The 14783-nt window shown below is 39.3% G+C and overlaps 1 long non-coding RNA gene across 1 annotated transcript; it reads right to left on the reverse strand.

Moving 5' to 3' along the window:
* Positions 1 to 13842: 13842 nt before the first annotated feature.
* Positions 13843 to 14323, reverse strand: LOC131996433 (uncharacterized). Its single transcript, XR_009397866.1, has 2 exons — positions 14201 to 14323; positions 13843 to 14136 (listed from the first exon to the last, which is right to left on the reverse strand). It is a non-coding gene; the product is annotated as an uncharacterized LOC131996433 (long non-coding RNA).
* Between the last annotated feature and the right edge of the window lie 460 nt (positions 14324 to 14783).

Raw genomic sequence — 14783 nt, forward strand, 5'->3', positions numbered from 1 at the left:
GATCAAATAACTCATTTGACGTATTTTTAGGATGAAAAGCGCCACCTAGACTTGAACGCAAATTTTAATGTCATATTCGTAATCTACTCTCTAATACCTTCCTTTTGAGTCCCATATAGCCTGGGTCGGCTAATATCCCATTACTTGGTCCTAATGTTTTATGCCATATTTGTAATGTACTGCCTAATACTTTTCATTTGAGTCCCATATTGACATTAACTTCGAATATATCCGTTTGGAGGAGTTTTGGGGTTGGGAGAGGCCCGCTGGGTACTTGGACCCAAATTTTAATACCATATTCGTTTTCTGGTATTCAATAACTTTCATCTGATACCCTTATTGTGCCCATCGGACCACTTTCCGAAATCTAAAAATTATATAGCATATTTTTCATGTTTGGGGGAGTTTTTGGGTTGGGGCGGCCCGATGGGTACTTAGACTCAAATTTGAATACCATATTCGTATATACCTTTCATTTGATACCTATGTTATCCCAATCAGTCCACATTTTATTTTAGGTTGTGTTTTTGGCGTCCCTCTTCCGATACCGAAAATTTATATTTCCTATGTTTCCTTTCAGACCAACCTACACAATATACGGAAATTTGGAGAAAATCGGTTCTGCCATTTTTCATTCTTTACGGAACAAACAAACCGAGTCCCATATATCCGTAATTGCCTAATGTGCCCATTTTGGACGTTTTGTGGGGATGAGGTGAGCCCCTATACTTCAACATGAATTTGTATGCCAGATTCGTTATCTACTCCCGCAAACTTTTTAATTTGATACCCATCTTGTATTGGACCGATACTCTTCAGATTTTGGGTGGTGTTTTTGGGGTAATGGTGGAAGGTCCGCCCATTTCCGATATCAATAAATTATAAAGCCTTTTCCTACTTCCTGACCATATTCGTTATCTACTCCTGAATATCTTTCATTTGAGTCCCATATGGTCTTGATTGTCAAATAAACCTATATTAAGGGGTTTTGGGGCTGGGGCGGCCCCCAGGTACTTGTACCCAACTTTTATTATGAAATTCGTACTCTACTCTTGAAAACTTTTCATTTGAATCCCATTTTTTCCCGATCGGTCAGCTCTTATTTTTGGGTAGTACTTTTGGGGTATGGGGGAGGATCCGCCCATCTCCCGATATCAAAAAACTATAAAGCCTATGTTTCCTTTCAGACCAGTCTTCACAATCTGTGAAAATTTCATGAAAATCGGTTCAGCCGTTTTTGAGTTGTTTGTTTGTTCCGTATAGACTCAAAAACGGCTGAACCGATTTGCATGAAATTTTCACAGATTGTGCAGGTTGGTCTGGAAGGAAATATAGGCTCAAAGAGTAGAAAACGAATTTAATATCCAATTTTGAAGCCAAGTGCTTTGGGGTACGCCCTAAAGCACCCCTAAGCTGAAATTCATTTCCGTTGGGAATAAAGAACGAATTTGATATTTCCACTTATTTGGAGAACATTTTTTAAACGACCATGCATGGCATTGTACCTTGCAAATGTCGCCAACATTAAGAGGGGATAAATACCGTTTTGTCCGATGTTCTCACCAGGATTCGAACGCTTTCAGCGTAATAGGCTACAAGGGCACGAATTCGATATCCGCATTCAGGGCGAAGCGTCCCCACCGTAGAAAGATAGTAGAGAGTTAAACAAGGCGCAGCGGAGCGGGCCCGGTTCGGCTTGTTTTATATATAAGAAGATATCCACATGAAAAACAAAACAGGATTTTATATCAAAATATATTCTATGTCCTCGCCAGGTTTCGAAACCACGCTAAAACGTCATAAGCGGACATGCTATCGTCTGCGCAAAAGTGGCCACCATATAAAGGGTGATTTTTTTGAGGTTAGGATTTTCATGCATTAGTATTTGACAGATCACGTGGGATTTCAGACATGGTGTCAAAGAGAAAGATGCTCAGTATGCTTTGACATTTCATCATGGATAGACTTACTAACGAGCAACGCTTGCAAATCATTTTCAGTGAATGGGCCCTAGAAAAGTTGGCAGAAAATCCGCTTTTTTATCGACAAATTTTGTTCAGCGATGAGGCTCATTTCTGGTTGAATGGCTACGTAAATAAGCAAAATTTCCGCATTTGGAGTGAAGAGCAACCAGAAGCCGTTCAAGAACTGCCCATGCATCCCGAAAAATGCACTGTTTGGTGTGGTTTGTAAGCTGGTGGAATCATTGGACCGTATTTTTTCAAAGATGCTGTTGGACGCAACGTTACGGTGAATGAACACATTTCGAACCGAACACTGATTTTGGTAATAAAATTCAATGATTTGCAAGCGTTGCTCGTTAGTAAGTCTATTCATGATGAAATGTCAAAGCATACTGAGCATCTTTCTCTTTGACACCATGTCTGAAATCCCACGTGATCTGTCAAATACTAATGCATGCAAATCCTAACCTCAAAAAAATCACCCTTTACATATATAAACCGACAATAAGTTTTTCAGCCCAGTAAATCTTTTAAAATAGCAATTTGATTTGATTAAAATACAACTACATGATTGTAGTTGGCCACAGAGTCATTTAAAGACAACCACCACATAATTATCAATGTTATAGATATGAGGCCCCTCCAAGCGACATTGACTTTAGCGTCAACACGACCAAAGTGAGGACACAGTAGTCTAAGTTAATCGAATGTTATTTATCTTTGAATAGGTTTTTGAATTAAAACAAGTTAGAGCGTGCTAAGGGTGCCGGGCCGAATCTCATATACCCTCCACCAAGGATCGCATTTGTCGAGTTTTATGTACAGTATCTCTTTTTAGGCAAACAAAGAATATTGAATAGTAACTGTTGTGCTATTGGAGCTATGTCAAGTTATAGTCCGATTCGTACCATAAATGAATGCCGAACTTTGTAGAAGTCATTGTGTAATATTTCAGTTCATTCGGAAGCAAAATCGGGAGAGCGGTTTATATGGGAGTTGTATCTAGCTATTGATCGATTCAGACTATATTAGACATGTATGTTGACAAGCCGCCATATTAGACACGTATGTTGACAAGCTTGAGGCTCAAGAAGTCAAGATCCCAGATCGGTTATTATGGCAGCTATATCAGGTTATGTACCGATTTGCGCCATACTTAGCACAGTTATTGGAAGTCATAACAAAACACCTCATGCAAAATTTCAGACTAATCGGATGAGAATTACGCGCTCTATTGGCTCAAGAAGTCAATATCCAAGATCGGTTTATATGACAGCTATAGCAGATTATGAACCGATTTGAATCATACTAGGCACAGTTGTTGAAAGTGGCACCAAAACACTACGTGCAAAATTTCAGTCAAATCGGATAGGAATTTCGCACTCTAGAGGCTCAAGAAATCAAGACCCATATACAATCCCAATCGACCTACACTAATAAAAAGTATTTGAGCACAATTTCAATTGCCTAGCTTTACTCCTTCAAAAGATAGTGTGCTTTTGACAGACGGACGGACGGACGAATGGAAGGACGGACGGACATGGCTAGATCGACTTAGAATGATATGACGATCAAGAATATATATACTTTATGGGATCTCAAACGCATATTTCGAGGAGTTACAAACAGAATGACGAAATTAGTATACCCCCATCCTATGTTGGAGGGTATAAAAAACAATAGGGAGAGGCAAAAGTATGGCTGTGCTCGACTTTATAATACCCTACACCTAATTCTGAACCAATTTATATGGACCTTCGCGGATGTTTTCAGATGGGTTATTTAACAATCCGTATCAAATTTCAAGCAAATATGTTCAAACTATAATTAATACGGTGGACAAATGACAGCATTATTGCAAAATAGCCGAAACCTGATGAATATATATGGGAGCTATACCTAAGTCTGAAACGATTTTGACAAAAGTTCTTAGATATTGTGGTAGGCACCGAGGAAAGAGTTGTGCACAATTTGGGCAATATTGGCCAATAATGCGCTTGAAGTGACCCTAGAAGTGAAAATCGGGCGAAATACATATATGGCAGCTATATATAAATCTGAACTGATTTCTTTGAAATTCACCAGTAATATAAGAGACATAAGAAAATCCTTCCTGTCAAATTTTGAGAGAATCGGTTGACAATGAGCACTTTATTGCAATATTAGTCCAAATCTGACGAGCATATATATGGGAGATAAATCTAAATCCGAACCGATTTCTAGCAAATTTCTTAGATACTGTGGTAGTCGTCGGGGAAATCGCTGAACAAAATTTTGGCAAGATTGATCAATAAATGCGCTTCCAGTGACCAAAGAAGTGAAAATCGGGCGATATCTATATATATCTATGGCAGCTATATCTAAATCTGAACCGATTTCTATGGAAATCACCAGCAATATCGAGAGTCGTTAGAAAATCTTGACCACTTAACTGCACTATTTCTCAAAATCGGATGAACATATAAATGGGAGCTATGTCCAAATCTGTACCGATTTCGAGCAAAATTTACGGATATTGTGGAAGTCGTCGAGGAAAGTGTTGTACAAAATTTTGAGAAGATTGGTCAGTAAATTCGCATTGCAATGGCTCTAGGAGTGAAAATATGGCAGCTATATCCAAATATGGTCCGATCTGGACGATGAGGTTAACAGTGGTATCAGAACTCGATGTGCCAAATTTCTTTGAAATAGGATAAAAAATGTTCCATTTATAGGCTCATTACACTATATCGGGAGATCAGTCTATATGGCAACTTTATCCAAATATTTTCCGATCTGGACCACATTTGACAGAAATGGGTTGGGGTCTGCCAGAGCTCACTGTGCCAATAAAAATTATAAAAACTACCAATTTATTGCCACAAGACTTTAAGTCAGGAGATCAGTCTATATAGCGGATATATATAACTAAAATCCGATTTTATGAGATCAGAAGGTCAGGTTTATATACAAAGAATACGAAACCATCAAACATTTTTTGGAAAATGTGGTTATACCCTAAATATTTCCAAAATTATAAATACCCAAAAAAGGTATATATTGGGTATTTGCCCAATAAATACCCAAGCGTAGGGTATTTGCCGGGTAGAAACCCATATCTATACATTTATTATCCTTTTTATACCCTCCACCATAGGATGGGGGGTATACTAATTTCGTCATTCTGTTTGTAACTACTCGAAATATTCGTTCTGAGAAATTTTATGTCGATCTAGCCATGTCCGTCCGTCAGTCTGTCGAAAGCACGCTAACTTCCAAAGGAGTAAAGCTAGCCGATTAAAATTTTGCACAAATACTTCTTATTGGTGTAGGTAGGTTGTTATTGTAAATGGGCCATATCGGTCCATGCTTTGATATAGCTTCCATATAAACCGATCTTGGGTCTTGACTTCTTGAGCTTTTAGAGTGAGCAATTCTTATCCGTATGGGATTAAATTTTGCACGACGTATTTTGTTATGATATCCAACAACTGCGCCAAGTATGGTTTAAATCGGTTCATAACCTGATATAGCTGCCAAATAAACCGATCTAGGTCTTGACTTCTTGAGCCTCTAGAGTGCGCAATTCTTATCCGATTAGAATGAAATTTTGCACGACGTCTTTTATTGTGATATCCAATAATTGTGCCGAGTATAGTTCAAATCTGTCCATAACCTGATATAGCTGTCTTATAAACCGATCTCTTCTTGAGCCTCAAGAGTGCACAATTCTTATCCGACTGGAATGAAATTTTGCATTTAGTATTTTGTGCCTAGTATGGTTCAAATCGGTTCATAACCTGATATAGCTGTCATATTAACAGATCTAGGGACTTGACTTTTTGAGCTTCTAGAGGGCGCAATTCCTATCCGATTCGGCAGAAATTTTGTAAGACGTATTTTATTCTTACTTTCAACAACTGTCTTAAATAAGGTTCAAATCGGTTCATAACCTGATATATCTGCCATATCAACCGATCTTGGGTCTTGACTTCTTGAGCTTCTAGAGGGCGCAATTCCTATCCGCTTCGGCTGAAATTTTGTAAGACGTATTTTATTCTTACTTTCAACAACTGTGTCAAATAAGGTGCAAATCGGTTCATAACCTGATATAGCTGTCATATAAATAGATCTTGGGTCTTGACTTCTTGAGATTCTAGAGAGCGCAATTCCTTTCCGATTTGGCTGAATTTTTGCAAGACGTATTTTTTTCTTACTTTCAACAACTGTGTCAAGTAAGGTTCAAATCGGTTCACAACCTGATATAACTGCCATATGAACCGATCTGCGATCTTGACTTCTTGAGCCCCTAGAGGTCGCAATTATTAACCGATTTGCCTGAAATTTTGTTCGACGTATTCTCTTATGACCATCAACATACGTGTTTATAATGGTCCGAATCGGTCTATAGCCCGATGCAGCTCCTATATAAATCGATCTCTCTATTTTACTTCTTGAGCCCCCAAAGGGCGCAATCCTTATTCGAATTGGCTGACATTTTACACAGATATCCAACAAATAATTTAATTGTTTTTTAACCCTATCTTGATATCGCTCTAATAGCAGAGCAAGTCTTTTTTTATATCCTTTTTTGCCTAAGAAGAGATGCTGGGGAAAGAACTCGACAAATGTGATCCATGGTGGACGGTATATAATATTCGGCCCGGCCAAACTTAGCACGGTTTTACTTGTTTATTATAAACTTACAATATCGATATAAATTTCCAAGTATGGGTCGATATGGATCATATTCGGTTCAGATATCGTGAAGTTTATATAAATCACCGTTGAAAACTTCAAGGAAACCGGGTTATAAATGAGGATTTTATGGATTAAGATCCCAGATCAGCAGATCGGTTCATACGGCAAATGTATCCAAATATAGTTTTATTTGGACTCTGCGTGGTCCGGATATTGGGTGGCCTAGTGCAACTCCATATTCCAAATTCATATAAAAGTATGGTCTAATCTGGATAAAATTTTGTTAGGATAACGCGAAATCTAGTCCAACTCATTGCTGTACATTTTAGTAAAATAAGAAAATACGGCTTTTATGGGCTTAAGAGCATTATTCGGCCGATTGGTCTTTATGGCAGATGTATCCAAATTTGGTCCGATCTAGACTATGTTCAGTTCGGACAATAAAAGACCTGGTGCAACTCACTGATTTCAAGGGAATCGGGTAACAAATGGGGCTTATATGGGTTTAAGACCCTTAATTGGTAGATCTGTCTATATGGCAGCTATATATAGTTCGATCTGATCTATACATATAGTTTGATCTGGTTGCGGAAATCGACAGGATGTCACTGTTCTAAACTCCAACAAAATAGACCAACCAACCTTAAATCGGTAGGTTGGCCTATACGGCTGCTTAATCCAATTATGGCCCTAATACAACTCGCGATTTCCAATTTCATTTCAGTGAAATCGGACAATAAAAGCGGCTTTTATGGGTTTAAGAGCCTTAACCGGGTCTAACCCTACCATACTTAGCTCGTTTTCATTTGATTTGACTTTAAGACGAAACTTTTAAAAAGTGGTACAAATATGCTTTTCTTTCGATAACGATTTAATGAGGGTTAACCCATGTAATTTAAATTTTTTTTTATGAAATTTTGTATAAATTTGCCAAAATAACAATTTCGTAAATCATAACAAGTAAGAGCGTGCTAAGTTCGGCCAGGCCGAATCTTGTATACCCTCCACCATTGATCGCATTTGTCGAGTACTATGCGCAGTATCTCTTTTAAGACAAACATAGAATATTGAATAAGAACTGTTATGCTATTGAAGCTATACCAAGTTATAGTCCGATTCGGACCATAAATGAGTGCTGAACATTGTGGATATCATTGTGTAATATTTCAGTTCATTCGGATAAGAATTGCGCCTTGTAGGGGCTCAAGAAGCAAAATCGGGAGATAGGTTAATATGGGAGCTGTATCAAGCTATTGATCGATTCAGATCATACTAGACACGTACAATATATTGAAGGTCATGAGAGAAGCCGTTGTACAAAATTTCAGCAAAATCGGATGAGATTTGCGCCCTCTAGAGGTTCAAGAAGTCAAGACCCAAGATCGGTTTATATGGCAGCTATATCCGGTTATGGACCGATTTGAGCCATACTTGGCACAGTTGTTGGATATCATAACAAACTACGTTGTGCAAAATTTCATTCCAATCGGATAAGAATTGCGCCCTCTAGAAGCTCAGGAAGTCAAGACCCAAGATCGGTTTATATGGCAGCTATATCAGGTTATGGACTGATTTGAACCATACTTGGCGCAATTGTTGGATATCATAACAAACTATGTCGTGCAAAATTTCATTCCAATCGGATAAGAATTGCGCCCTCTAGAAGCTCAAGAAGTCAAGACCCAAGATCGGTTTATATGGCAGCTATACCAAAACATGGACCGATATGGCCCATTTGCAATACCAACCGACCTACACTAATAAGAAGTATTTGTGCAAAATTTGAAGCGGCTAGCTTTATTTCTTTGGAAGTTAGCGTGCTTTCGACAGACAGACGGACATGGCTAGATCGACATAAAATGTCGCGACGATCAAGAATATACAATATATACTTCATGGGGTCTCAGACGAATATTTCGATCCTATGGTGGAGGGTATAAAAATGTGTATTTTAAAGATTTTTATTTTGTCGGATCGGAGCGCATTTTGAGATTGGAAACCGTTCCACTCCCTCTCCTCTCCGGCAAAAACAGGCCTGCTACGCTCCGCTCCATCAATGGTTAGAAGCCCCCTCGATCTCAATGCATACCGCCAGTGTGTACGTCTTGGCGTGGAAGGATTCTTCTATTTTATGCACATCCTCGTGTGAGGCAGTCTCCACCGACCTTCCCTTAACATAGACATGCTTTTTGCATTTAAGCAGTTCGATGGATATCCTACTCTTTATCATGATATCCACAATGCGGTCCATGGTTTTGAGTAGATAGGACGTAAGGCTTATAGGCTTGTAAGCCTTTGGTTTCGTATAACATGCCTTGACGGGCTTGGAAATAAATTCCACTCCAGTCTGCCGACTGCCAAGCTTTCGGAGTATATGCAAGTTCTAGGCACACTGTGAAAATACATGCCAATATTCCATCAGGCTCTGGTGTCCTAAATGGTTTGAAGTATCCAAGGGTTCCTTTACCACAAATTCTGTAATGATAAACCTTCGATCATTTTCACTATTTCCAGATTCCAGTACTTCCGTGAGTCCTGCCGTATCATGTGGAAAATGCGTTTTATCGAAAGCCTCAACATATCCTCCATTGTCTCTGCTCTCACTCCCATTTTGTCTTATAACGTTTCAGTTTTGACATGGATGTACTTCCGCTATTTTACGACGTGCCCTGTTATAAAGTCTGCGGACCTCTTTCCCAACGTTGCGAATCTCCCCGATCATCCTGATTTTTCTTGGGTTTATTTCCTTTCTCGAAGAGGACAACTATCTTCGAAAGACTCCACTAGTGCAGTCGTGATACTGTTTACATTGTCGTCAATGTCTCAGACAATCTAAATTATCTTGCACAAATCTTCTTCTGAATAGTCTCCCGAATTTTGGCCAGTTGGTTTTCAACTTACAATGGAAGCTTATCGGATTCGGCGCAGGCCGTGCTATTCTAAACCAAATGTAGCGATGGTCAGAGAAGGAGTGCTCCAAGGAGACCCTTCAATCCCGAACCTCATCGATAATCCTATTAACAAAGGTAGCGGTGTTACCAATTCACGAATTCTGCCAGGGCTTGGCCCTGCTCATTAATACCCCATGAAATGTGGTGGGAGTTTGCATCGCACTCTATTAGTACCCCATTTCCTATCTGTTTAGAGTTTCTCACCAACCGTTACAGCTCCGACGTGAGTGGAGGTGTCGGAAAGTCAAAAGGAAAATAAGGTGATGCCAGGTGTGGTCCACCGTCTCATCACTGTTGCATCCGACGTTGAAAACTCTGGGGAAAATATATAATTCAAATTTCTATGACAAATAACGCAGGTCCTCGGCCGAGTACCAGTGTTGGCATTGAATAATTGGTAGTTGATATGGTTCAGTCCGGAAACTTTGCTCCGGGTCATCCATGGCTCCTTAATTAAGGCAATATGAATCTTGCCCTCGCTGATTTTCTCCATCAGAGCGTGAGTAGCTGTTTCGCTCCGGTGGAGGTATGTCTAGATGACGTCAAGCATTGGTTCTCCATTATATGGGCTTATTGGGAGAGGGTGATGGTCTCATCGTCTGCTTCCTGTTCATTAGGCTGCATTGACTTTCCTGTTACTGCACTGCCTGATGTTTTCGTATTAGGTTCTTTTCCATCGTCGGTCCCTGTTCGTTAGGCTGTATTGAGTTTCCCGTCCCTGTACTGCCTGATGTCTCAAAACAAGGATATTGGCCTATCATTGTCTTCCAAATCTTAAGCAAATGGGCTTCTTGCGTGTAGGTGATGGTTCCATCGTCTGCTGTTTTCAAATTCAAAAAGGTAAAAAAAAGCTCAAAAATGTCGTAAATATTTCAAAAATTTTTATATTCCATCTTGTTGTTCAATTTTAAAAGCATATAACTTAAAATTTTTTAATATTTGCTAATTTTAGATCGAGTTTAAATAACAGCAGACAAAATAAATACTGCTATTATATATACGCTTTTAAACAAAAATTTTAGCCTAAAAAAATTTACAATTTTTATACCCACCACCGAAGGATGGGGGTATATTCATTTTGTCATTCCGTTTGCAACACATCGAAATATCCATTTCCGACCCTATAAAGTATATATATTCTTGATCAGCGTGAAAATCTAAGACGATCTAGACATGTCCGTCCGTCTGTCCGTCTGTCCGTCTGTCTGTTGAAATCACGCTACAGTCCTTAAAAATTGAGATATTGAGCTGAAATTTTGCACAGATTCTTTTTTTGTCCATAAGCAGGTTAAGTTCGAAGATGGGCTATATCGGACTATATCTTGATATAGCCCCCATATAGACCGATCCGCCGATTTAGGGTCTTAGGCCCATAAAAGCCACATTTATTATCCGATTTTGCTGAAATTTGCGACAGTGAGTTGCGTTGGGCCCTTCGACATCCTTTGTCAATTTGGCTCAGATCGGTCCAAATTTGGATATAGCTGCCATATAGACCGATCCGCCGATTTAGGGTCTTAGGCCCATAAAAGCCACATTTTATATCCGATTTGGATGAAAATTTGCACAGTGAGTTGTGTTAGGCCCTTCAACATTCTCCGTCAATTTGGCCCAGATCGGTCCAGATTTGGATATAGCTGCCATATAGGCCGATCCCTCCGATTTATGGTCTTAGGCCCATAAAAGCCACATTTATTATCCGATTTTGCTGAAATTTGGGACAGTGAGTTGCGTTGAGCCCTTCGACATCCTTCATCAATTTGGCCCAGATCGGTCCAAATTTGGATAAAGCTGCCATATAGACCGATCCTCCGATTTATGGTCTTACGCCCATAAAAGCCACATTTATTATCCGATTTTGCTGAAATTTGGGACAGTGAGTTGCGTTGAGCCCTTCAACATCCCTCGTCAATTTGGTTCAGATCGGTCCAAATTTGGATATAGCTGCCATATAGACCGATCCTCCGATTTATGGTCTTACGCCCATAAAAGCCACATTTATTATCCGATTTTGCTGAAATTTGGGACAGTGAGTTGCGTTGAGCCCTTCGACATCCTTCATCAATTTGGCCCAGATCGGTCTAAATTTGGATATAGCTGCCATATAGACCGATCCTCCGATTTATGGTCTTACGCCCATAAAAGCCACATTTATTATCCGATTTTGCTGAAATTTGGGACAGTGAGTTGCGTTGAGCCCTTCGATATCCCTCGTCAATTTGGTTCAGATCGGTCCAAATTTGGATATAGCTGCCATATAGACCGACCCTCCGATTTATGGTCTTAGGCCCATAAAAGCCACATTTATTATCCGATTTTGCTGAGATATCTTTCTTCTATTTGCCCCTGATTGGTTCAGATTTGGATATAGCTGCCATATAGACCGATCTCTCGATTTAAAGTTTTTGGCTCATAAAAAGCGCATTTATTGTCCGATGTCGCCGAAATTTGGGACAATGACTTGTGTTGGGCCCTTCGATATTTGTCTTCAATTTGGCTCAGATCGGTCCAGATTTGGATATAGCTGCCATATAGACCGATCTCTCGGTTGAACAATGACTTGTATTTATAAGCATTTGGTCTAAATCGGATGATATCTATAGAGCTGCTATGGGGCTTAAAGTATGCATTTTTCACTGGATTTTGACGAAATGTGGTTCACATATATACCCGAGGTGGTGGGTATCCAAAGTTCGGCCCGGCCGAACTTAACGCCTTCTTACTTGTTTTTATTAATATATAGCAAATGCCTCAATCGTTGTTTAGAAGTCCAACAATTTTGAATGGATTTAATCAAAAGTTTAAAATATTTAATTTAATATTAGCAGACAGTGTTTGCTGATATCAGCACATTAATTTTTCTATGTGTAGTCTTCCGAATCTTGGAATCGGTGGTGGGTCCTTCGTCGGGTCCCTGTATGTTGGGCTGTGTTGAGTCCTTCGCCCCTGCTCTGCCTGATATTTTAGTAGTAGGATCTTTGCTTATTCTAGTCTTCCGAATATTGAGAGGGACGGTGACTGTCTCGTCGTCGGCCCCCTGCTTTTTAAGTCACATTAGGATTTTTTTTTTAAATTCTGTAAGCCAAACTCTTCGAAAATAAGTTTGTCAAAATACTCATGCCGATGATTCAAAATATAGACCGATCTGAGCAATATGGGTCACGAATGTTGAAGAGCTTAACAGGGTTCACTGTGCCAGTTTCAGCGAAATCGGATAATAAATGCATCTTTCATAACTCCAGGGTCTTAAATAGGGAGACGATCTGACACTGCACGGAAACTCGACATTGAAAAGGTACAAACACAACAAATGGCAACGGCATACACCACTCAACTGACCTAACTACTTGATAAAAGCACTCCTTGTTCCGATGATATAATGGCGCTGTGGCAAACCATTGTCCACTCCATGGAATATGCCGCGAAATCCGTACTTGGGTGCTAGAAGCCTCCCCCAAGAAACCCATGTTACGCCCAAGAGTGTCGAGATGCTACTGAAGCCAAGAATGCGGCGTAAAGAGCATCCCTGCAATCAGTCGCAACGGGCCAAATAAAGGAGATGTGTCGCGAAAAAAGGAAAGAGGAGAAACGTCTATTCCGCAGAAAGATAAAGGAAATGGAAAGAATGAGCGAATTGAGATGCGCAAGAGTCAGAATGAAGTCCGGAAATTCTACCAAAGAATTAAATCAAAACCGATGGCTTTGGAGCAGGCACATCCTCTTGCAGAGACAAAGAAGGAAATCTTGTAACTGACACAGATAGCATGCTGAGGCTATGGAAAGAACATTTTACTTAACTGCTAGTGTCCGACGTTGACGGATCCAACGTTGGCGGACAGCGACATCATTGGTCGGTCACCGGAAGTTGTAACCGCAGCCTCTAATGTAAATTAAGCTAAGACGAAATGGATGGTTTCAACCAGGGTTGCGGAGTCGAGTATTTTTGACTGGACTCCGACCCCAGGCAAATTGCTCGACTCCGACTCGGACTCCGGTGTCTACTCCGGGCATTTAAAAATATTATATTTTATACCCACCATTTAAGAATGGGGGTGATATCCAACCTAGACAATATGGGTAACAAATGGAAGGTATTATCGAGTAGATAGCGAATATGTAAGAACATAAATAATAATTGGACGTGAGAAGGATCTACGGGATCTTGGGGATTTTGAGACCCATTTTAACCCTAGAAAATATGGGTACCAAATAAATGGTATAAAGAAGTAGATTATAAAAACGCAAAAAAAGATAAGCTCACCAATGGCGCTTTTTTTCAATTTTCGTCTTTTTCCAAAATTTTGGTTGGGATTGTTAATGGGTCATATCGGCCCATGTTTTGATATAGCTGCCATATAAGCTGATCTCGGACGTTGCCATCTCAAGCCTCTGGAAATCGCAATTTTTATTCGATTTAATTGAAATTCCACGTAAGATATTTTGAGTCCCAATAACTGTACAAAGAATGGTCCAAATCGGTTCATAACCTGCTATAGCTGCCATATAAACCCATACATATCTGTTTTTGAATTTTTGAGTTTCTAAAAGGCACAATTCTTATCAGATTTGAATGAAATTTTGTATGAGAGATTTTGTTTTGACTACCAATAACTGACAAATGTGGTCCAAATCGTCTTATAACTTCATATAGCTGACATATAAACCGATCTTTAGATTTGATTTGAGTTTATTCTTTTTGTTACCAGAATTTCTAATAAAGACGATTATGATAATGTTAGAAAATAGCGTTGAGGGAAAATTTAATAAAAATTATTTTCATTTAATAAATTCTGACTGAAAAAGTCAGAGAAAAGTATTTTTAATAAATAATAAAATTGGTAAAAGTAAAAAATATAAAATAAAATAGTGCTAACAAGTAAAAGCGTGCTAAGTTCTGCCGGCCCGAATATTATATACCCTCCACCATAGATCGCATTTGTCTTCTTAGGCAAAAAAGGATATAAGAAAAGATTTGCCCTGCTATTAGAGCGATATCAAGATATGGTCCGGTTTGGACCACAATTAAATTATATGTTGGAGACCTATGTAAAATGTCACCCAATTCGAATAAGAATTGCGCCCTTTGGGGGCTCAAGAAGAAAAATAGAGAGATCGATTTATATGGGAGCTGTATCGGGCTATAGACCGACTCAGACCATAATAAACACGTATGTTGATGGTCAAGAGA

Source organism: Stomoxys calcitrans, chromosome 3 (assembly GCF_963082655.1).
Source record: "Stomoxys calcitrans chromosome 3, idStoCalc2.1, whole genome shotgun sequence".
Classification (NCBI taxonomy): Eukaryota; Metazoa; Arthropoda; class Insecta; order Diptera; family Muscidae; genus Stomoxys; species Stomoxys calcitrans.